Here is a 26162-nt window from a genome sequence, read left to right on the forward strand (position 1 = left end):
AAAAAAAATAAAGGGCTAGCTCTTATATTCTCATGATAAAGATATCGATATATTTTATTTATTTTTCGCTACTTATTTGTATTCGTGGTCGAAATCAAGATTTGTAATTAGTAGGGAGGGGCATTTTTTTCTTAATGGTATCATAATGTAAATTCATATATGATAAATGGGTAATTTTTTTAATTTGCAAGAGAGCAAATCTGAATTTATTATTCATTACAGTGCTATAATATAATTTTTTTTAAAAAAAATAAGATGATAATCGCCCTCTTATTTATAAGGTGGTTTCACCTTTGAATGTAATTGATATTTTCTTTTCTTTGGTCCTTGCAATCTTTTCTTTTATCTTTTTTGTCCATAAATTTAGAAAGAAGAGATTGTCAAGATTTCCCCATTCCTTCATTTTTCTTTTAATTCGGAGAAACTCATATTTGAATAGTATTTTTTATTTTTGATTTGTAGAATATACTCTTAATAAAACATATCTAATAAATTTTTATGAATTTTATACATATTTTCATTATATAAAAAATAGTTACTAATCTTAATAGAACATATTCAGTTAAGAACGAGAATTCAACTTATGCATCTAATTCACATAGGCTTTTGTCTGGTTGGAGAAGTATTATTCTGATGTGATAGGTAATTTATTTTAGGCAAATTATATTTTATTTTGAGTTCTTATTTTACTTTAATTAAGAATCTTTACATATATTTATGAGATTTTGATAGATTATTTTATTATATTCTTATTCTTTTACTTTTGTTTTTATTAAAAACTCAATAGTCTTACCTCGTTATAAAAGTGAAATAACAAGAGTCTCTTTTAACTTAATTAAAGTATCGAATCTGAATCTTAAATATGCAGTTACGTTAAAACTTTTGAGATAATAATTTACTATTCCTAATAATTTTACCCGACATATTCTAAACCGGTCAAAATTAGCTCTAAATATTAAATTAGATAACTCAATAAAATAAAATCGAAAACTTTAACATCCTAATAATGCAATTTGCCTTTTGTTTTTACATGTTTCACTTAGATTTCAATGGAACAAAAGGAGAAGGAGATAAGAATTGAGTAGAATTCCAAATTGTGTGAATTGATAGCAACTAGAAAATTCCTGGACGAGTGGATGTGACCCCTGCCTTATAATTCATAACATTGTTTTCTGAAATTTTGCAGTTGAGAATCTATCTGATTTTGTTGCTGTTGCAATCCCCATCCCCTTTATTCCCATTAAATAAATAAAATGTCTTGTTCCACTTCAAATAAAGGATCTAATTCCATATTTTGATGTACTGCAATCCTTTATTTCCTTCAAGTAGAGAATTCTTTTTCACCTGTTAAAATAAAAGATCTCATCCTATTAAAATTAAATAAGCAAAGTTATAAAAGAAAAGGAATCATATGTCAATTTCTGAACATATTCTTAGTGATTTACTCTTGAAATTAATTATACTTTAGTTAAAGATTAGATCAAATAATTAATACATTTATTGAAAGGTGATAAAAAACAAAAATAAAAAGAATTATAATTATATTAACTCTTTAACATGCATGTATGACGTGAAGGCTAGGTTGGGTAATATATTAAATGGATTACCATCTATGTTATGAATGATTTCTTTATTAATTAACATATTAGACAAGTTAACCCCAAAATGATGTATATCGTCAATGTCTTGAGTATATATCTAATTTAATATGAGTGTTTTTGGCTATGATATGATTTAGAAAATAAATTCTCTAATTTTTGTTTATTATAATTATTTTTGAAATATATAATGCAAGAACATAAAGAAAGATTTATTAGTTTATATTATAATTATTTTTTTCGTTAATGTTAAGTCTACTTATTGAGCATTGTCGTACTCACGTTTCAAATTTTAAACTTTTAATTAGTAGGAATGAGATAGTGTGGAGGTGTATGATTTAACTCCCTTCCACGTGTAGATTTAAAGGTTGTGCTAATATTACCTTAATAATTTGTACTTGTTTAATACATTTTAGAGTTAGAATCATGTGAATATATATAGACTAAGTTCTTTGGAGTTTTTATGTATATATTTGTCAACGAGAATGATAATTATTTAAGTATTTTTGTATATATTAAAAGATTTATAGTAATTTAATTGAATTAGCTATAATTTTGAGATTGAAATATGATATAAACCAAAACACGAGATAATAAATTTTCTCATTTTAATGAGACTGTAATAAAAAATGAGCGTTCGAAACTTATTTTTCGGACAGCACTCGAACGAGGCCTTTAGAGTTTTGCGAATTGCAAATGAACAACTAATTTTTTTCTTTTTGGTCCTTTTAACATAAGTGGAGGTGCTATTCAGACTTTGTCCAAAAAGTAAAATATCAAAATCAAGCTTTAAGCGGAATAACTATGCAATGAGCATAACAAAAAGAAATGCATTGTTAATGATTAAATATTATGGAAGCTTCTCCATGTTGAATCACTGTGTTCAGGCGTTTAAAGTTAGAACTACAATCCAATTAAATAATTCGAAAGCGATATCTCCAAGGTATTAATATTACGCCAATATATATGCGAAAAAGAAAAAGGCAACAGACACATTTTTCTTTTCTATCAAAATAATATTTTGATATTAAACCTAATTGTCACCAAATGCATTGGCTAAATAAAAAATGTTCAGACTAAAAAATATACAGAAGGACTTGGGTAAACGACAAAGCTAATATTACTACATAATGTTTAAATTGTCTTTATTTTAAAATTTCTTTATCAAATGTATTTTCTTAAAATATAATGCTTTTTTTAATTATAAATTATAGTGTATTTAATTTATAAGAATATTCTTACATTTCAAATTAATTTCATGATCTTATCCATCTGTTATAGCTTTATTGTAATAGATTGAGTTTTTTTTTATTAGAGAATAGTAATAAATTTGACCAATAATAAAAGTAAAAATTTTAATTGAATAGCAAAAATTTATATTTGTAGTTTTCAATTATATTGATAAAAAATTTCCAGTAAAACTACAAATTGAATTTTTATTTTTAAATAAGTCTAGTTGCCAAAATATTAACAAAAAACTCTTACAATAAGCATTTCAAATATACAAAATTCCATGAATACAACCATAAAAGGAAAAATTCAAATAGGTTAAATACATATTTATACTTTTAAACTTTGATCGTGTAGTCAATTTAACACTTAGTTGTTAGTATAACCTAACAGACATATGAACTATATAAAGAAAGAAATTTTAAGAAATTCTAATAATAAATAATTTTTTTTTAAATCTATATTTATTAAGGAGAAAATAACATGAAACTACAAAGAATAAAAGAAAATTGCGGATCATAGATGGTCAATTATGGGAATAAAGTTCAATTTGATCACTAATCTAGTCATCCTGGTTTAATTTAGTTTTTTTTTTCAAATTTATGGACTTTTTAGCCTAAATCTTTATATATTTTACTCAAATTAATCATATTTTGAAAAAAATAGAGTGAGAGTCACTCTCTCTTGTAAATAAAAAATAATTAAAAAATTATAATAATGTTTAAAAATTATTTTATAATTTTAATACAATTAATGTAATTAAGCAATATGTAATTATTTCCACCATTATTCTCGTCAAAACCGCTCTTACTTTCACTATCCTCATCACCACTACTACTACCATAACTATCTTCTTCACCGTCATTACGAAGAGAAAAAAATAAAATACTAGAAAGTGGCAATATTTATAATTTTATTGTATTTTGTTTAAATATCAATATATATATTTTAATTTAAATAATTTAATTTAATATAAAAGTTTAATATTTTTATTTTTATTATATCCACTCTCTTTCTAGAGAATATGTAACTCGCTCTCTCATTTTTGTAAAAAGTTAGAGTTAATTTGAGCTAAATATATAAAGATTTAGGCTAAAATGTCTATAAACTTAAAATGTACTAAATTGAACCTAAACAATAAGATCAGTGGTCAAACTGGAGTTTATTCCTCAATGATGAGGTAAAAGTAGAAATGTGAATGAAGCACAATAAGAGAATAGAAAGAGCAAAAGGAAAAAAAAGCAAGGATTTTTATTCACCGTTCCATTATCATGTTTGGTTATAATAAAAATATATGTAATGTAATGTAACTATAATTTTTATTTTAATATTTAGTTTATTTATAATAGTTAGTCTAAAAATAAAATATTAAAAAATAATATAAAATTATTACTTTTTAAAATATTATTAATTGTCAAAGTCCGGTCATCGGTGGTTGGAATTTGATCGTCAATCGCTGAAATCCGGTCACCGATGAAAGGAATTTGGCCGTCGGTCATTGGTCGCCAAATGGTGGTGGTTGAAGATATTTAAATTATATTGATAAAACATAAAAAATAAAATAAATATAAATATATTATAAGTAATCATGATTACATAGATTTTATGTATATTGGGCATTATATCAAATTAAGAATAATTGATTACATTGGGTAATTGTCATTCAGTACATTAAAAAGATTTTTAATAACCAAATAAAGTAATGAAGTATGTAATGTAATTGTGATTCCATTACATGCTTCATTATATCATTCCAAATATAGACTAAATGTTTTATCTTGTCACGACTCGATCTGTGGGCCCATGACCGACACTAGGAAAATGGTAGGCGTAAGGCTACCGAATCCCGTAGTAAGCCTTACCAATCACTAACTTTATCAAATCTTAATCTAATAACACTGATCCAAAATCAACCTTAACCATCAGGTTCTACATATTTAGAATGTGGACTGCCAGCATGAATAGGCAAGATCGAAATTTACATGAAATTTCAAAATGATAAATCTGAAATTTCTACTGCGGAGATTCTAAATTATAAAAGTCAACATACCAATAGTATATCAATTACATTAACTCGAAGATGAAGGAACCTGGCTGCTAGATGAAAAGCACTGCAGAAAAACTAACCATACCTGAAAAATAGTTAAATTGAGATTGTCAGTCTCGAGAGTGAGTTAAAATCATATATCCAAAAATAATTACAAACACTTCAATAACACATTTGTTTAATTTAAAATAAACATTAAGTCTTGCAAAAATATACGTGTCACGCCATGCTTAAATAAAAATAAATTTCACATACCACAGGATGGAGTATTCAGTAGAACCTTAATCCCTATTATTAAACAGTCTCAGCCTTTTAGCTCTCTCGTTTCCAACAGGACTGGCGCCCAGAGAGCGAAGCTCGACCAGGGTCCTTAAATCCAGTCTGGTCACTTAACTTTCCAACTAAGCCGGCGCCCAGAGAGCAATGCTCGACTAGGGACTTTTACTCCGGCAACTCACTTTACTCTGCCCAGAGAGTTAAACTCGACCAGGGCAAACCCTAAACCATTCTCCTATTACTTGACTCAAAATACATACCGGTGCGCACGTGGTCCTAATGCAACCCATCAGATGGCATGTTCTATTGCCGTCTCATTCCGAGTCAACATGCAATCACAATAGCCATAATGCAGAAATGAAACATATATAAATAGTAAATAAATAATTAATTAAAACATTAATAATTTAATCAAAGCTATTATGTAAAATTTTAGCATGACACACGTAAACATATATATGACTTTAACTCACATTTCTGACGACCTCCTCGCTCTGCTCCAATGCCTCGGGTGGAGCGAGCCGAACTGACGGATTTATCGAGACGCTTGATCGCTCGGTCGACTCACCTCCAGCCGCCGGAGTCCGATCGAAGATCCGAACGCACCAACAGATTTGAAACAATGCGCTGATGATGATCCCAGTTTCCGATCTTCCGATTTGACCCTCAATCATCCAAAGAGATTTATGGACAATCTCGGTCGTCGATTTTCAAACGGAGTCCGATCGCCACGAAACCGGTGCCATTGGAAAGCTTGAGCTGAGGAGAGTCCGAATATGTTCTCTGATCGGTCAACCCTTGCCAGAACTCGCCGGGAAAGCCAAAAACTCTACAACAAGGAGCTCGGTCAACTATTTAATCAAATGATATTGAGCATGTTTCCCATCTCTTCTCGAGAAAGAAGTGGGCTATTTCTTTGCAAAATTGTGCTCAATTTCATATGTGGCAATTCCGCTTAGATCTCTTCGTTAGTTGGGGGAATAATTCGCACGAATCGGAAGCTGCCCTCCATTTTCTCTCTCACCGCGACTAGCGACTCCGGCCACCAAAAGCGACACCACTACCTCCAAAATGAAGCTGAGGCCGAGGGGAGTTGATCGCCACCCGACTCGGCCGCCAAAGCCGCTGGAAATGCCATGCACGGCGTTGACAACTGGCGGCTTCTCTCTTCTCTATTTTTTTTCTTTGCTTTCGCACTGTCACGCCTCGATCTCGATAGACAACAGCTCCTCCTTTCTCCCTCTTCCTTCTTCCCCGACGCCATCTTCTTATTCTCTTTCTTTCCTTTTCTTTCTTTCTTCTCTATATCAACTTTTGGTCCCTAAACTTTTCTTCTTTACTACTTAGTCCCTCAACTTTTTTAATTACTAACAATCTCGCTCTGCAAAATTTCTGATTAATTCTTAAACTTTTCTTTAGCTTTTCAATTAAGCCCCTAACTATTTAATTTGGGTCAAATTAGAATTATTGAAAATATATAATTACTTATTTACCCTTGCTTTTAAATGTAAAATTACCAAAATACCCTTACCGATATATTTAATTACAAAAATACCAAACATACAAATTTTTATTAAAATCCCATATTAATAAAATTATATTTTTAAATCCTTATTCCAAGATAAATTTTCAATTTAATCCTAACACATAATTAATTTAATTAATCAATTTGCGAAATATTTTTCAATTAAAATTAACACCATTAGCTAATTAAAATGCAATTTCCCCAATAATCCTTTATAAAATATTCTTTACTAATTCTTTCATAACTTTCAAATATATAAATTAATTTATACATTCATATTGTGAAAATTTGAATGACCGAAAATATAATCCATTTTTCAAAGAATTTACTTTAACTAATTTCTTAAAAATCAAACAAATTAGATATACAAAATGATTCCCTTATATTGTCTAGCATTAAAATTCTATTTAAATCATTCCAATTAAATAAAATAAAAATAAAATAAAATAAATTTAAATAAAAACTCATTTACTAACTATTACTAATATTATTATTATTAAAAAAAAATCATGGGTATTACATATATGTTCTAACTAAGCTCTAACATGTTTATGTTATTGAGTTTTACCAACAACTTAGAAAGAGTCTTCTTGTTTGAGGTTCTTGGTTTTGAACTTGATGATTTTTATTTTCAAATTAAACTCTCATAATAATCATATAAATTCGACTTAATATATTATTTCATTTATGTATTTTTCACGTTTGGTCTTTGACACTTATGTATTTCTATGTTAATGAGTTTTACATTCTAATTGTTATTTATAACTGATTTCACCCCTGAAAATGCAAAACGAAAGCACGTGGTGATCAATTGCTATATTGTGGACATATTTTTATGAGTTAATCAATTCAGCTAGAGGAATAACAAATGAGTATTAATGGAAATTAAATCATAATAGTTAAAACAAATCAAAATCTCAAATCACACAATCAAAATACCTGATTTGCAAATTATAATAAGAAACCTCTAATCCGCCATTTTCTTGTTTAGAAATTAGGTTGCAACTCTTCATTATAAGGAAGTGAGAGAAGTGCTCTATCCATATCAACAAATTATAATGCCTTCATGCAGTTTTAGGTGTTTAGCAATACAACTTTTTCCATACTAGCAACAAATAAATGAGATCGAACAGTAAAATTAGTTTTCAGGAGTGAAATCAGTTATAAGTAAAATTTAAGATGTGAAATTGGTTAAAATAGAAATACATGAGCGTCAAAAGTCAAGCGTGAAAAATACAAGGGTAAATAATGTATTAAGCCTATAAATTCCTAACCTTTTTTTTTTTTTGCTAAGAATCTTGTTGGATCTTGTATATTCTTTTCTAGAATTAAAAATAGATTAGTTGTTCTGTACAGGATTTTCTAGAATTAGGAAATTTTTTTTATTTGATTCATGGGTTCTATAAAGTGATTTTCATAATTGTTAATTTCTCTATTTTGACTCTTATAATATTTGATTTTTTATTAATATTTTTGGTCATTGATAATTGCAAATGGCAAATTTTGATATCTTTTTAAGAAATTATGAAGAGATTATATGAAAAAAGAGTCATTGTATATTAAAAAAAAAAAAATGACCTAAAAAATGATATATTTTAAAGTTGTCATTTACGTTAAATGTGAAATTTTGCAAGTTCACGGGCTATCTTGACTTTTTATCTAAAAATTAAATAAAGAAAAATCAAAAACTTTAAGCAGAAAAATTATGTACAAGCATATGCCATAAGTTAAACATCACAGAAAAAGAATGCATCGTGGATGATATAATAGTGTTGTCGTCCTCGCCGCAACTAAGGTTTTTCTTTGGTGAGGAAAGGAAACTATTATTGTTAGTTGTTGTTGTGGCCATTGCGATTGTCACTGCCGATAATGTTATCGCCCGTTGAGAGCATCCTGATGCTACTACTGTTGTTAACTCTACTTTCTTTCTTAATGTAGGTAATGCTTCTATTCTTTTTTGATAACTCGGTCGGCTGAGGCGAGCCATCAACAAAAGTCTTCAAAGGCTGACCTTGATCTCTGGAGTACCTGCAAGGAAAAGTTAGAAAGCATCGGACAGGATTGTCCAGACACTCACTCTGATGATAAAGTCAGTAATTTGTGTGAGGGTGACTAAAATTTTAAGTGTGTAAGATTGCTTGTACCTGGTATGTGACATCCCCATTCCTTATATAGACGTTGAAGGTCTTTCAGTCTACTTAAGAGAGAACTCCATATTTGTAGGTGGTCCTAATTGTATTAGAATTTATATTCTTGTTCATTTTCAGAGCTCTAGATCAGGTCGGACTCTATGACTAGAGTCCTCTCAGGACACATTCCCTTAGAGTCGCAGTCATGGTGGACATCAATCTTTGGTCAACCCTTCTAGGGTGGGACAGGCTGACTTATAATACCTGGTTATTATTAGTCCCCCTCTGTTAGTCTGAGAGTATTTATACTCGGTATTCATCATTCTTCAGAGCTCGGTAATTATTACATGATGAGGAGTACTAATGCTTTTAAACATTTGTGACGTCTGACATGCCCTTGGGACGCTTCGTGTGTCGCGCCTTTAATGATAACCGCTCTTTATTTTGCTTTTAAACTAAGGACGTTATGTCCCTAGTTTCTAGAATGTTCTTCCTTAATCCCAAATGGTATCTTCGTCATTGAATGTCACTAAAAGTTCGTCATTTTCCCTTTGTGAAACACTTTCTGCCATTTTTGAGTATTTTTTTATATTTCTTCTTCGTTTTCTTCTTCAGCATGCTTTCAACAAGCTCTTAGTTGTCACCAATAAGTTTCTTTATATTTCATTATGTTGTGTCTTTTCTTCATCTTCTTCTTTACCTTTTCCTATTCCATTTTACTAAATGGAATCTCTAAAAAATACTAGTCCTAGAAATGTCGGAGAAGAGTCAGACCAAACTCTTACTTAAAATGTCGTTGGCGATTCAGCCAATGGAGAGGCGCTTACCTTTAATCAGAGGGAGGATGAAAACTTAGAAATCTTCCTTAAAGATGGTGAGAACGATCAACATTTGTACCCATATACCATGGACCTTCCTCGCCTAGAAAACCTTAGAGTTCGGTATAATATCCCTTCTGATTTTACTTTAGAGGAGTGTCCCGAGCATTTCCTCAGAAACAACACTCCTCTAGCAAACCACATAGTGTTGTATGAAGAGCACTTAAAAGTCGGTCTTAGGTTACCTATAGACCCTTTAATCAAGGCTGTTATCTTAGATAATAATATTTCTATAGCTCAACTTCACCCTAATTCCATCCGTCTCCTAGTTGCTTTTAAGCAATTATGTAAAAACTGTAACTTTATTCCTAATTTGTACTTCTTTTCCTCTTTCTACTTAGTTGCTTGGGTAGCCGAGTATGCTTTTATTTATCTTAAGGCCCAAGCTAGATATAAAATCACAGACGGTCTTGTCTCGTCCATACTTAATTGGCGAGAACAATACTTTCTTGTTTTGCATCCATCAGACTTCACTAATCTTTCGAGAAGATGGCATGTGCTGCCGACTTGAAAACAATCGAAATTAAACCTTAGGGAGGACCTAAACAGTCGTAAAGTTTTGTTGAATGTTAGAAAACGAGGGTCTCCTCTTGCGGTTACTCCCCTTATAAATCAATTTTTGTCTGAGCTTGAAACACCCGAGCAACAGAGAGCTGAGCAAGGTGACAGCTCTTCAGGTATACCTACTTAGCCCTTTGTTTGTTCGGTTGTTTCTGGCTCCCTTATGTTTCGCTAATCTGAACATTTGCTTCTATTTTTCTTTTGTAGTGATTGATTTAAAACAGCTTAAGAAGATCAAACTTAATAAAGGTAGAAGGTCTACTTCATCGTCTTTGGCTCCGCCTGCTCCTTTACCAGCCCCGGCTCAATATAATGCTCCTAGAGATAGCACGTGTATTCCTAACCTGAACTTGGCGCTACTGACTGAACATTAGATGTTAGCATTATGACCCCCTTCATCCTCTGGTAACCATGGAAAGCGTCTTCAGTTCATAGACGAGGATGACTATGTTGAGGTTGGCGTTCCTGCTACCAACCGCTGTTATGATCCTCTAGAGAAAAAAATAGGGCGGATCCTATTATTTAAATGCCACCTTTAGCTGAAGAGCTAGCTAGCTTGATAAACTTTAGAGCTGATCTTAAGGAGCTTGAGAACATGCATCCTTCCGAGTTTCACACTCTCCAGATGTCTCTTATCCTTCAGGTAACTTTACCAAATGTCTTTCCTTTTAAGCTTCTTCTTCTTCTTCTTTTTTCTTCTTTTTTTAACATATACTCGACCTTTCAGGCTGTGACAGTAGGCAATGCTTGGAAAAACTATGTGAGACAGCTGATTGAGCAAGCTTTTCACGATCGTGGTAAAGTGGAGAACTCCGAGTACATCCTTCAAAAATAGTCTGAAGAATTTGTTATTTGGGAGTGAAAGTGGGAAGGTGAGCTTCAAGCTACTAATGCCTAGCTGAAAATGCTACCACCTAGCTTAGCTCGATTATGGCTGAGAAAATAACTGTCAATCATCGCATTGCCGAGGTAGAACTGGAGTGCGAGCCGCTCACTTCCAAGCTTGCTAATCAGACTGCGACTATTGAGAACTTGGAAGCTGAGAAGGACAGATTCTATTTGGAGATGTCATTTCTTCTTTCTAGCTACGGGCAAGCTATTAAAGAGGCTGTAAGAGCTAAATTTCCTAGTGTTGATTTGTCCTTCTTGAAAGAGCTTGATATTGAGGAGAGCGACAATAAGGCTAGGGAGCAAGCTACTGAGGGAGCTGAGATCGAGGAGCAAGTGAGGGCCGAGATTGGTAGTGTAATTCCTTTTTCGGGAGATAATCTTGATGTGGAGGGTGACCCCAATGAAGCTCGAGACATTATAAATGAGTCTTGAGCTTCACAACCTTGTAACTTTTTCCTTGATTTAATGAAATCATCCTTCTTCACCTTGACTTTCTATTTATTTGAACTTTGCTTTATAATATTTCGCTAAGTATAGTAACCCAGTAATATATAAGATATAACAGACTTTAACAGACCTTTAACAATAAAAAATAGGGTAAAGTTTCATACATGAATCTAGATATTTTCCAAGTATGAGAGCTCAGCTGTCTTTGCTGATTATTCTGTGTCCAACTTCTTATGATCGTAATCGTGTAAGGCACTCATGAAATAGGCTCAAATGCGCCTGAGGTGGCGTCTTTAATTTAAGCCCTTGATTTATGTGAAGTGTTCTGAGATGAGCTCAGTGCGCTTGATAGTGGCGTCTTTAAGATAGTGCACTAGTTTGTGCTAAGTGCTATGAAATGAGCTCGGTGCGCTTGATAATGGCGTCTTTAAGGTAGTGCACTGGTTTGTGCTAAGTGCTTTGAGATGAGCTCGATGCGCCTGATAGTGGCATCTTTAAGGTAGTGCACAGTTTGTGCTAAGTGTCATGAGATGAGCTTAGTGCGCCTAAAGTGGTGCCTTTATGAATAATATGCTAAGAAAAATTATACTTTATTAATAAGCAATAAAATATATGAAATCAAAGCAGGAAATGACATACTTAAAAAAACTTAAAATGTGCCTTGTGCCATCCTCAGATGTTTATTGATAGTATTTCTTGAGTACTTAGACGTTCCACGACCAAGAGAGCTCCCTTCCTGCCATGTCAGCTATCCTGTATGCACCTTCTTTAAGTACCTTCACGATCTTGTAAGGGCCTTCCCAATTAGGTTATAACTTGCTAACGCCTGCTCCTCCTTTGCTAATGTCAGCTCTTCTCATTACTAGTTTTCCTATGCAAATTAACCTAGGTCGGACTCTCTGATTATGATACTTAGCCATTCTGTACATGTAAGCTTCATTTTTTATATTGGCTTCCGCTCTTCGCTCTTCTAGCAAATCCAGGCATAATCTCATGTGCTCCTCGTTCTTCTTTTCATCATAGTACTGCACTCTTAAAGTCGGCATTCCCATTTCTACTAGTATCACAGCCTCTGCTCTGTAGGCTAATTTGGAAGGTGTCTCACTAGTTGTCGTTCTATGTGCTGTTCTGTACGACCATAAAATGCTGTGAGGCTCGTCAACCCATCTGCCTTTTCTTTTATCTAATTTTTTTCAACCCTTGGAGGATTGTTCGATTTGTGACCTCGGTTAACCCATTGGTCTGAGAATGAGCTACTAAGTTGAATCTGGGGTTGATCTTCATGGAAGTACAAAAACCCTTAAATTCCTTATTATCGAACTATTTTTCATTGTCAGTCACCACCATATGGGGAATGTCATATCTGCACATTATCTCCCTCTAGAAGAAATTAGTTGTCATTTTCTCTGTGAGGGTGGCTACAACTTCACCTTCCATCCACTTTATGAAGTGGTCGATTGCTATCAGTAAGAACTTCTTTTGCCTTGCTGTAGGAGGAAAAGTTCCAAGGATATCCATGCCCCATGCTGTAAAAGGCCAAGGGCTGGTGATCGGACACTGCAGTACGGCAGGTAGGTAAGACACATTCTAATGTTCCTGTCACTTCTCGCAAACTTGTACGAGCTTCTTTGTGTCTTTGTGCATGGTCGGCTAAAAATATACTTGGAAGATAGCTTTTCTAGCTATGGTACTAGTTGCCTCATGAGCGCCATCGATCCCTTCATGAATTTATCTAAGGACGTAGTCAGCTTTTATTTTTGTAATACATCTTGACCAAGGATGAGATATATATTTTTTATACATTATACCCTCTTGAAATGAGTATATAACTAAGGTCTTTACTATTTTTGTTGTAGCATTCTTATCCTTTAGTAGCTTTTCTTCTTCAAGATATTGTATAATCTCCATCATCTATTGATCATATTCTTTAATGACCATTACTTCCTGTTTCACGATGCTAGACTCTTCAAGTATGTAGAACGGGACGTTACTGTTAGGCTCTCCCTGCGAGGTGAACTTAGATAGGAAATCTGCTTCTTTATTCCCATCTTGGAAAACCTGGATGATACTACATTGACAGCCATTCTCCTCAATTCTTTTAAATATAGCTTTTGCCCTGCCTATATACTTAGCTAAATCGGGGTCTTTTACTTCAAAGATACCCATTACTTAATTTACTACAAGTCGATAATGATGCGCAGATGCTCTATTTGTACTGGTAGAGCCATCTTCAATCTAGCAAGCAATGCTTCATATTCGATGACATTATTGGAAGCTTTGAGTTTTATCTGCACCGAGCTTTTGAGCTGAATATTATTCGAACCATCAAGGAGTATCCCTCCCCTAGCCTCATATATATTAGAGGCTCCATCGACATGCAATGTCCATTTTACAAGGGATTCGTCCATGCTTTCAGTACTTCTAGGCATGCTCATCTTAGCCACGAAATCAGTTAAAACCTGTGCTTTTATAGCTTGTCTGGGTTCATACCGAACTTTAAAAGCTCCTACCTGGACCAACCAATGGACTAGTTATCTAGATGTCTCTGGCCCCTGAAATTCTTTCCCTAACGGTTGATTCGTTCTGACCACTATTATATGCGCCTGAAAGTACTGCCTGAGCTTAATAACCGTTATGATGATCGCTAGAGGAAGCTTCTCAATCATAGGGTATCTAGCCTCTGCCCCTTTCGAAACCTTACTCATATAATATATCGGCTTTTGCTCGCCATTCTCTTCTCTGACTAAGACGGAGTATATCATTTCTTTAGTTGCTACCAGATATAAATATAGAGTTTCCCCTTTTAGCGGTCTACTGAGTAAGGGCGATGAGCTTAAGAACTTTTTCATTTCATCAAAAGCCTTTTGGCATTCCTCCATCCATTTGAAATTCTTAACATTCTTTAAGGTTTTAAAGAACGGCAAGCATCTTCGTGTCGAATAAGAAATGAATCGAGTAAGAGCAATTATCCTTCCATCTAACTTCTGCACTTCATTAATGTTGCTCGGTGGCCTCAGTTCTATGATCGCCTTTATCTTCTCTGGATTAGCTTTTATACCCCTTTGCAAAATCATAAATCCTAAGAATTTCCCAGCTTTGACACTAAAAGCACATTTCTCAGGATTTAGCTTAAGCTGGTAACTTTCTAGGATGTTTAATGCTTCTTTCAAATCTCTGGCATGATCCTCGGCCTTTGCTGACATGATGTCATTTATATACATCTCCATAGTTTTACCGATCTAATCCTTGAACATATTGTTTACCAATCTTTGGTATGTTGCTCCGACATTTTTTAAACCGAAAGGTATAACAGTGTAGTAGAGGTGCCAATATCCGTCACGAAAGAAGTCTTTTTCTCATATGGCTTGAACATTTTAATTTGATGATACTTGTGAGCAACATCAATGAAATTGTAAACCTTATAATTGCTGGTGAAGTCTATCAACTGATCGACATTGGGCAGAGGATAACTATTCTTTAGGCACGCCCTGTTTAGATCCGTGAAGTCTACACACATCTTCCATCTTCATTCGACTTCTTTTCTAACATTCGCTACCCAGTCTAGATACAGTACTAGCCTGATAGATCCTATCTTTAGTAGTTTATTAACTTCCTCCGCTATAGCGATCTGCCTCTTTAGCATAAAACTTCTCTTCTTCTGCTTCACAAGCTTAGAGCTTGGGCTCACATTTACCTGATGAGAGATGATGCTCGGATCTACACAAACAGTATCGGAGTGCAAGCTGGCGAACATGTGCTTTTTCTTAGTAAGCACTTGCTTTATACCCCGAGTTGTTTGCTTTGAAAGCTCAGTGCTAATTTGGATCGACTTCTCTAGTTCTCCACCCAAACTAAATTTTCTTAATTCGCCCATTGGTTCTGCCTTTGTCGAACCCTCTTCAATTGGATGTAATGAAGCTTCTATTGGAAGTGCTTGGCAGGATCACTTTAACCCGATAAGATAGCATTCTCTTGCCACATTCTGATTTCTAAGCACGGTTATTACCCCTATAGAAGTCGGTATTTTCAGCTTTAAATATTGAATGCTCATGGCTGCTTTAGTTTCCATCAGCACAAGTTGCCCGAAGACTATGTTGTATACGAATGGGACACCGATTATCATGAATGAAGTTTGCCACTTTTTGGTCAACCCTTTTATTCTGTCTGCCTTTCCAATTTCTTGTCCGAGCTCCATAGTCAACTCTACAATTCCTAAAGGCTGCACTGGTTGGCTACCTAAGCCTAGAAGTGCTGTTGTGTAAGGTTTCAGATTCATTATCCCACCACCAATGGCCTTGTAGCACTATAGAGTCATGATGTTGATTGTGCTTCTGTGATTAATGAATAGCCTCCTTACCAAGTAGTTCGCAATATATCCTGAGATTACTAGGGCGTCCTGGTAAGGCATCTCAATTCCCTCTCTATCTTTTTTCGAACAAACATGGCTCTGCCAAAGATCATGTTCACATCTCCTCTCTCATCGTCTCTTTTTTTTGGAGACTTTTCCAATCTCTATCCCTTGATCCCCTAGAAGCTCTACTTCTATCGGACTGACCTTCTCCCCCAGCAATGAACCGATTAAGGTGACCTCTTTCAATTAGGCTTTCAATCTCTCTTTTAAGATGAATGCAGTCCTCAATGTCGTACTCATGACTATTATGGAACTTACAAAACTTACTTTTATTCCTCGAGTCTATAGTATGCTCCCTCATAGGGTTCAAACTTTGAATGTCACCCTTATTCTTCTGAACCCACATCAAGATATTGGTCCTTGACATGTTCAGAGGAACAAAGTATTTTTCACCGCTGCTTCTTGAGTCACCCTTCCTTCTGTCATCTCTGGACCCCTACTTAGGCTGGTCAGATTTACCTCTCAATCGATTATCATAATCAGGTCTTGTTACCACTCTGTAATCTTCATCTAGTCTAATAAAACTGTGAGCTCGATCCATGAGCTCAGCATATGACTTTAGAGGGTCGACAGTTAGCGATTCCTTGAACTTGTTCATACAGGTATTGTCAGTCATTGCATCAATAGTTGTATCCTGATTGAGTTTTTCGACCTGGACAGCTTCCTTGTTGAGTCTTTCCATAAAATCCTTTAAACTTTCATCACGCCTTTGGATACACTTTTTCAAGTCACTTGACCTCTTCTTTAGAGGAATGCTATGATGAACTGAGCTTTGAATAGTTAGCAAGCATATCAAAATCATATATAGAGTCATTTGGTAAGCTCTGATACCACTTTTGAGGACTTTCTTTCAAGGTTGTGAGAGAAATCCTGCACCTGATAGGATCCTATATATTATGCAATCCCATTTTATTATTGAAATTATTAACATGGCCTAGAGGATCTCTCAAACCATCATAAGAATCCAAAGGCGGCAGCCTCAACTTCTCATGAAAATATTCTACTAGAATGCTCGGGCATAAAGGGTTGCCTTTAGAGATGACCTCTTCCCTCATTATTCTCCCTGCACGATACTTCTTCAAGGCATCATGAATTATTTTATTGATGATATCCTCAATCCATGAAGAATCATGGGTTTGAGAATCAGAACTCTCCTCTTCTATATCTCTAGCTCGGTTGTTTTTCTTACGAGATCTGTTATCCTCCGTCTGAGTATTTATCGTTCTCGTGATCTATATGGTCGGTAGCGTACTGATACCTAAGGTATGCTTGGATGTTGTAGGAATGCCGCTGGTGTTTACTAGCATAGGCTGCCTTGCAAGTGTCTGAGCTAGAACACTTTCATAATACTTTTTCATCTCTTCCACTTGCCAATTATACATAGTAACAATGTTCTCTGGCGATGGCTGTAAGGACTCTGAGAAAAACCCAAGGCCGGAGGTCAGCTATAAGGCGTGACAGGCGAAACGAAGATCAGAGCTTGAGACAAAGGTACTTGAGGCCTTTGTCCATCTCTCTCTGCCAAGTAGCCAAAAAATTTTCAATTGTAGATGAATCTCTCCAAGTGTAATTTCCACTAAAAATTTGCTCCGGTGTGAAATTGTTGATAAGATTTCTTCTCCAAGGCTAGGAGGTTAGGATGATAGGTCCAGGCGGACCTAAAGAAGATTGACTGATCTGTGGAGGGAATTGGGGGCCAGCTGAGGAATTACTAGTTCTAACTGCAATTCCTGGTGGACGAACGTCTCCATTCTGACCTTGATTGGTTACCATTTAGCTTAATTGGATAGGGAAACAAAGCTTTTGCACGAAGTTTCCCACAGACAGCGCTAATTAATAACTCGATCGGCTGAGGCGAGCTATCAATAAAGATCTTTAAAGGCTGACCTCGATTCCAGAGTACCAGCAAGAAAATGTTAGAAAGCGTCGGATGGGATTGTCCGGCCACTCACTCTAATGATAAAGTCAGTAATTTTTATGAGGGTGATTAAAGTGTTTAAGTATGTAAGATTGCTTGTACCTAGTGTGTGACGTCCTCATTCCTTATATAGACGTTAAACTCCATATTTGTAGGTCGTCCTAATTGTATTATAATTTGTATTCTTGTTCATCTTCAAAGTTCTAGATTGGATCGAACTCTATGACTAGAGTCCTCTCAGGACACATTCCTTTAGAGTCGCAGTCATGATAGACATCAATCTTTTGTCAACCCCGCCTTTCTAAGATGGGACAGACTAGCTTATGATACCCGGTTATCACTTTTGGACATTCTTCAATTTTAATTTATTATTTTAAATTAATTAGTTTTGTGGTAGAGGAGATGAGAAGCTTGTCAAGAGATGATGAGTGTGAACTTTTGGTAGTACTTTTTTCTGAACAATTAGAATTTTTCTTATTTTTAGGAATAAAATTCAATTTATCTCTCAACTTATTACAAAATTTTAGGACAATTTAATTCAAAACTTTATCTTTCTCGCTCAATTTAATCCATTTTTGAAGAGTGAACTTTATTGGAATAGGTTTAAATTGGCGGTTCAACTTGTCGGTGCAGGCTAAATTACTCTTTTTGACCTTTTGGGGCTATTTTAGTCCAAAATTTAGCAAATATAGCTCATTTCAGCCCTTTTTTGGAGATTGAATTACACATATTTTATTTATCAATAAAAAAATTCTAAAATTAAATAAAATACTTAAATATCTAACTAAAGAAAAACTCCTAATTGCCCTCACCACCACCATTGTCAGTCCCCTTCGCCAACTGCCATCTTTACAACTCCACCAGTCCGGCTCTCAGTATAATCATTACAACGATAAAATCAAATAAAACTACCCACTCAAGCGCTAACCAAATAAATTCTATTGAAATAAACATAAAAATCAAATCAAATCCTATAGTGGCGACAATTACAATGAAGATGACTGAAGCAACTGTGCCATGGCGACTGAAGTAGCAACGTCTAGTGACGGTAACGACTGAAGCAGCAATGTCAAGTTATGGCAATTGAAGTTGCAACTTTGGGTGACGGTAGCGACAGTAACAATAACTCAATCACTAGAAAATCTTTCACCCTTCAATTGCTAAAAATCTCACCTATAACTCATAACTTAGGTGGAGTTTAAATTAGCATAATTAAGTATGGTTCAATGGTGTTGTTCAATCCATACAGCCCCACCCACCGCTTATTTGCTACATCCCATTTTCGGGCTCTGGTATGGGTACTTAATTTATCTTTGGATTTATAAATTTGAAAATTATTAGTTATTGTAGTTATTTGATTATAAAAAGCAATATACAGGTTAGATAGTTAAAGAGAAAACTAAATTTGGTGGTGAGGAGTTTGTAAATGGTGATAAGGATCGAGCAGTACCATTAATGACGGTGGTGCGACAATGAAGCAAAAGAGGCTCATCTGGTGGTGCAAAGATGGGATTTGACTGTGAGGTTATTTTTCTTCTTTCAAAAAACCTAGAATTTGCAATGGACTTCATTTAGACTATAAAGCTAAAAGAGTATTATATTTAGTTAATTTATTTCATTCATTAATGATAGATCGATGATGGTTGAGCATGGTGGTAGAGACGGTAATGGTGGTATGGATTTGAAGGAGGTGTTAAATAGGTAATGTGGCAGAGATGTGAAGTCGATGATGGCAGAGGAGTGGGATGGTAGTAAGTTTTTTAATAGCGAATTTTTTTATTTACTAGCTTTTATTTAGTACTTAAAAATATGAAAAGAATTTCACACTGACTTTAGCCCGTAGCATACACATGCCTAAAAAAGGGCTAAGTTGAACCTAAAATAATAAGTTTTGCGTTAAAATGATTTAGAAAGGTCAAAGGGCCTATTTAGCCTTGCCTATAAAGTTTAGGAGCATTTTTGAACCTTATTTCAATTTTAATGCCTATAGAAGGAGAGTGATATAATAAAATAATAATAAATTTTAATTTAAAATCATTATATATTGAAATATAATTACATATATTTTAATTAAAGATTTAAGTTGTATTTAGATTGTAAAATAAATTTTTAAGAAGAAGTCAATTATTATTTATTTGTTAAAAGAACGTGAATCTCTCTCAACTAAGGAAAAATTAAGTTAAAAAATTAAGATTGTAAGCTGATTTTAATATAAAAAAAAGAAAAGTCAAAAAGTGTGAATTGAACTTTCTTAAAATTGAGCTTATTATTTTTATTTATGTTCCAATTTAATCTAATGATCTCTTATCAAGTTGTTATAGAGTTTTATTATTTTTTTCATATAAATAGGATTCCCTGTAATTATTACTTCAGTGTCTTAAATTATCTTTCCATGTTTACTACTTACACTCTACTTAACAGAATTAAGCTAAAATAAATAAAATTGCTAATGATAAAAATCACATATCTCGAACCAAATATTGATAAGAGTATATATCACAAGGAAAATTTTTGTGTATCTTTTACCCCATAAAAAATTGGAAAAGATGAGATAACTACCTAAAACTTTAAGACTGAATGCCACATTTGAGTAACAAATTAAGCTTTTAAAAAAAATATAGTATTTTACATTATATGGGCTCATCAGTATTATTGTAATAAAATCATAACTTTAACCTTGGACTGTTTACACAAATCCCTTTTTAGTAAGTCAATAACATTTTTTTACACAAAACTCTCATTTTAAGCTGACTTTTTTTGCAAAAATATGCTCTTAATTTTTTAAATTTCATTTCAAGTGTTTTTTAGTATTCCACATTTATTGTTATAAAGAATGCAATTGTTTTGGCATTCTTTTCTCATATTTTTCTTTACTTAATTATTTTTAAATTTTAAAAGTAATTTTTTTCAATTAGCTCAAATCTTTCGTTAACTAAAAGATACTTTTGATATCTTAAAGCTCTAAAATTGCTATATTGATATATTTTAATCACTTATTTGCCTTGGAACACTTTCTATGACTTACTTATTTATTGAATTAAAATTTTAAATAAATATCTTTTTTAAATTAAAACATTATATTTAAAGTAATGGTGACTCATATTTTTTGGTTCTCAAAAAATAAGATAGTCTTCACAGTTACTAATAATTTCTTTTTTATTTGTAAATTTAATTATTATATTTATATTTTAATTTATGAATTATTTTACACTCATTTACCTTCATAATTTAGATTAAATAAGAATTGTATTTATCATAAGTTTTTATGAGGTTTTCATTTTTCTAAAAATAAAATATAATTATATTTTGAGACAGTTATGAACTTTACACTTTTTAACAATTTTATCAGATTGTTTTAAAATTTTAAAACAAATACTCATTCTTTTAATTTGTTTTCAAAAATACTTTCCGATAATTTTTAAAATTTTAAAGTAAAAAAAGATGATATGGGAAGTCAATTTTTCTTACTAAAAGAATGACAATTATGAATCAGTAAAAATAGTTTATCCTAGACTTAATAATATGAATATTAAAAATCTCAAATATATGCATTCTATCACATATTTTACATGTAAATATAACAAATTCTTAATTGACTTTCTAATTTTTATGTTAGAAAGCAGAATTTACTTGCTAGTTATTTTTCTCATTTTGAAATTTTAAAAACTATTATCGCAAAGTATTTTTAAGAATAAATTGAAAGCATAAGTATTTATTTTAAAATTTTGAAACAATTAGATAAATTTGTTAAGAAGTATGAAGTTCAAGATTTAATTAGTAATTATACTTATCTTTAGATATAAAATTAATATATCGGTATATTTTTTATTACTTTTCTTCTTGATAATCTTTTCAATTAATTATAAAATTAACTATATTATTTTAATAAATTTTTCTATAGTCATTGTTTTACTCTTTTATCTAATAGCACGTAAATCTATACAAATTACTTTTTAATTATAGTAATAATTTTGATATTTTTTTCCATCTTTAATTATTTTTTACATCAATAGAATAAAAAAAGATCATAATCAAGCACAAAATAAAAAAAATCTAAATGCTGAAAAATTATTTTTCACAATTTTAATATTTTAGATCTTCTTCAACATGTAAATAATAATCCAAAGAACTTAAATATTAAATTTCTTAAGAAAATAAACACAAATAAAATAAAATATTTAAAATTAGATATATTGTAGTATTAATTTTCATTTAGGGACCTAAGGAGAACTTTCCATTACAGAAAATTCCCTTTCAGGTCCCTCTCTCTCCCCCGCACATATAAGTCAGTATACGTAAATTTGCCAAGTACGGGGATAGTTAAGGGTAGAAAAAAAAATAATTTAAGTGGAGTTGGATCGGGTTTTGGTAATATCCGCTATAATGATATTTTAAGTATTATTAAATATAATTAAAAAAGTATAAATTAAAATAATATTAAATATTACTTTTAAAAATTATATTTATTTATTTATTTTATAAATAAAATATATATATATATATATATATATATGTCAAATATAATTCAGAAGCGAATGGATCAAACCTCTTCCCATCCTATAATAGCAGCAAGTGGGATATGATTACAAGTGTTGGCCCGGTCCAGAATCGCTTTGCGAGTAATGCTAAGATGGTTCATTTAAAGCTTTTGACTACAAGCCCTTAATATTTCAGCCCATAGTTAATTGAATTTTATTTTCTTCAACTATAAATTAAAAAAAGGTTCAAACCCAAATTCTAAAATTTTACTCCAGAAAAATATAAAAAATAATAATCATTATAAGTTTTAGGACCACTTTCTGTCTCCATTATTGTGCTGTACAAAATCTAAAAGTAGCCCAAGTATAGAGTTTACTTTCCAAATCAAAGCTTAAAATAAGAATTTCATATATTTTGAGGGATTGAGAAGATAAATATTTTTAACTTTTAGATAATCAAACAGTGACTTGATTGCTATTTTAAATAAAATATTTTGAATATAATTTTTTTATTCATCATCTATCGGTATAGGGGTATTTGTCGTTTTTATAATAAAAATAAAAATATAATACTATTATTATATAATTTACAGTCTATTTAGTCTTAATAAATAAATAAATAACAGCAATATTAGGTTAAGATACTCTCAAGCCAAGACTCAATATTTTGGCATTAGGTCACCTTTTTATTGTAGAAAAGATTACAATAGCTATTAAAAAGGTTAAGAGTTAGTCTTTATCACATTTCTCAAATTTGTGAAATTATTACAACTTATTATTAAAACTCATGTTAAATGAAAAAGAAAATAAAGCAAATTATGGGTCTATTTTAAATTATTATTATTAGGTGTTAAAAATAATATAAAAATTCTTTAATTCATTAGATTATTTTTTTTCAAATATTTGGTTTATATAATTTCCCATAAATAAATGTTTAAGTTTTATGAAATAAAATCTTCTTTTTGAAGTGTTTTTACCCATATAATGCCAAAACGCGGTTGATATATACAATTAAATACTACAAAGGGGCCCACGTGAGATGTAGACGTGTCAAAATCTAAACCGTACAAAGCCCATAAAACATTGCAATCAACATAACTTTTTTCTTTTTTCTGAGTTTTGATTTTACTTTTTTTCTTTTTGAGAAAGTACGATCAGCATTATTGGACTGACAGTAACTAATAATAAAAATAATTAATAATATACACACTCACTCAGTCACTCACCCACTGAGTCGCTGTACGAATCGCTTTTTGTATATTTTATATATTATTGTTTTGCTGTGTATTAAAATTTATGCATGGGGATGGGGTGCGTAATGAGCACTCTGTTGCAGCGTAGGTGAAAACCAGGCGCCCAAGTCAAGTAAGTGGTGGCCCAAACAGGCAGAAGAAGGGCTGACTCGCACTACGATGCGCCGTAGGTGGAGGGCGGCGGAGTAGAAAAAGAGGAGCAAATGGAGAGGATGGGGAAGCTGATATAATATTGTCGTCATGCGCGATCCTTAAGGCAATCTCTTGATAATTGAGCTTTCTTGTTTTTTTTGTTTGTTTTTATTTTTCACTTTTTTTGTAATCTCTGTATTACAAGACAAAACAAGTCCACCAAACGTTTCACATATTTTTATTGATTTCTTAAACATAAAAATAGAATTTTATCTTTAAATTACTAATAAATAAAATACATTTTTATACTCTTAAATTTTTAAATTTAATTATAATAAATTTTTATTTATTTTGATAGGAGACTAATATTAACAGTAAAATTAAAAAATTCAACAAAATAAATAAAAAATTTAATAATTCAATCGAATAAAGTTAAAACACTTAGACATTTAATAGTAGTTTTTGTCTTACAAATAAAGGAGAGGTTAGAGTTTGATGCACTAGTGTCATGTTAAGTATGTTGGTTAAAAAATAAAAATATTGAATGAATAAATTTTATTTAATATTAAAATATAAAATATAAAAAGATATTTGTAATTTTATTATATGAGAATTAAATATATATTTTATTTTAGATAAAAATATATATGATTATGAATAGTTAAAAGATATTGATTTACAAAAATCTTAGTATTCACATAGATTAACTATTATTATTATATTATTTATATATATATATATATATATATATATATATATTACTATACTTTTAGGATGTAATAATTTTAAATTTTATTATTTAATTGCATATTACAATAAAAATATTGTTGATCCAATAAAATTAATCTGATGACTAAATAATAAAATTAGAAATTAAGTTATAAATTCATGTTATTATATATGAGTTTGACATGTCAATACTGACTCGCAAAAATTTGATATAAATCGAACGGTCAAATAATTTTATTATTTGTTATAATTTAATCACTTTGTCAATAAAAATTTAACATGTTATATTTTTTTTATTAATATTTTCTTATCGGCTCTTTTACCACTTGTAAATCTTTTTATCTATAAAGTGACTAAATTGAAATATAATTAATATTGAATGATAATGAAGAAATAGATTAAAATTTTATAATTAAAATAACTAAATATAAAATTGAGTGATATTTATATTTATTATTTTTTTTTCAGTATTAACCAAAAAAATAAAAGCAATAATAATATTTCATTTTTGCAAGTGATCTTACGAACTAACTTTAATTCAATTGGGCTTTTTAACTTTACAGATTATTATTTTTAATCACTTTAATCACAGACGTTATGCCCGTGTATTTTATACCATCTAAAAACATATAAGTTTGAATAAAATAATTATATATAAAAAATATAAAATGATGGCTAAATACATAAATACTCCTAAAATTGTCAGTTGGCCGATATTTTGCATATTATAAGTAATGTCCTTAGTGAGAATATTAATATTTTTTTATTATTACTATTAATGGACCTGTAAAATTGAAGAGTTTAATTGAATCAAAATTAAATTCGAATTATCAATTGCAAAAATAAAATAAATTCAGAACTAATATGTAATAGTCATGGACATCCTTATTGTTTTTCTGCACTTAATCCTTACCTTGTAGGCATTATTTGGTTTTATATTTTATGAACCCCCTATGAATTGAATGACATTTTTGCAGTCTTAAATTGAATGACATTTTCCAAGACCATGCTAAATTCCTAAACTAGAACTCGACATTCAAGGTCATTGTAAAAATATAATCTCTCTTATTGCAAGTATATCAAAACTTTCCTCTCCTTTTATAGCCTCTTGCAGCCTCCTTAATATATCTTTTTTTTTTCATTATTATTGATTTACATCACTCTCATTTATATCTTCATTGTCTTCGTGGGTCCATCCAAGCACACTCTCATCTACCACATACGTTTTAGCCCTCACCCAACTACCATTACCATTATATGTATTATTTACAGTTGATGACATTATATTCTACATTGAGTAAATATGAGTTTTTAAAGTTTAATATCACGTTTTCCTTTTGAGAGTTCTTTATTTATAAAGGATAAGACCATAAAGCTATGAGCTGAAAAAATAAATAATACTTCAAGAATGGGTCATATATGACCAAATCTACAAATTGGTGCATCATCATTGGCGCTGTTTGTGAGAAAGTTTCATCTACATCGGTGAGAAAGTTCTGAACTAATATTCACTTTGTCAATACCTGATTTTTACGCTCCTGTTAGTAAGAATCTATTAGTGTTAAGGTATCCAATTTAGTCCTTCATTAAGCTTTCGTGCCCAATTTAATCTTTGCTCGAGTTTAATTGTTCAAACGTCTTCTTTTTACATCATTGTTT

The 26162-nt window shown here is 31.6% G+C and overlaps 1 long non-coding RNA gene across 1 annotated transcript; it reads left to right on the top strand.

Moving 5' to 3' along the window:
* Nucleotides 1-18735: 18735 nt before the first annotated feature.
* Nucleotides 18736-24082, top strand: LOC125371068. The gene is made up of 4 exons (XR_007217270.1): nucleotides 18736-19203; nucleotides 19290-19435; nucleotides 19544-19662; nucleotides 23726-24082. It is a non-coding gene; the product is annotated as an uncharacterized LOC125371068 (long non-coding RNA).
* The last annotated feature ends 2080 nt before the right edge of the window (nucleotides 24083-26162 follow it).

Source organism: Ricinus communis, chromosome 9, assembly GCF_019578655.1.
Source record: "Ricinus communis isolate WT05 ecotype wild-type chromosome 9, ASM1957865v1, whole genome shotgun sequence".
Classification (NCBI taxonomy): Eukaryota; Viridiplantae; Streptophyta; class Magnoliopsida; order Malpighiales; family Euphorbiaceae; genus Ricinus; species Ricinus communis.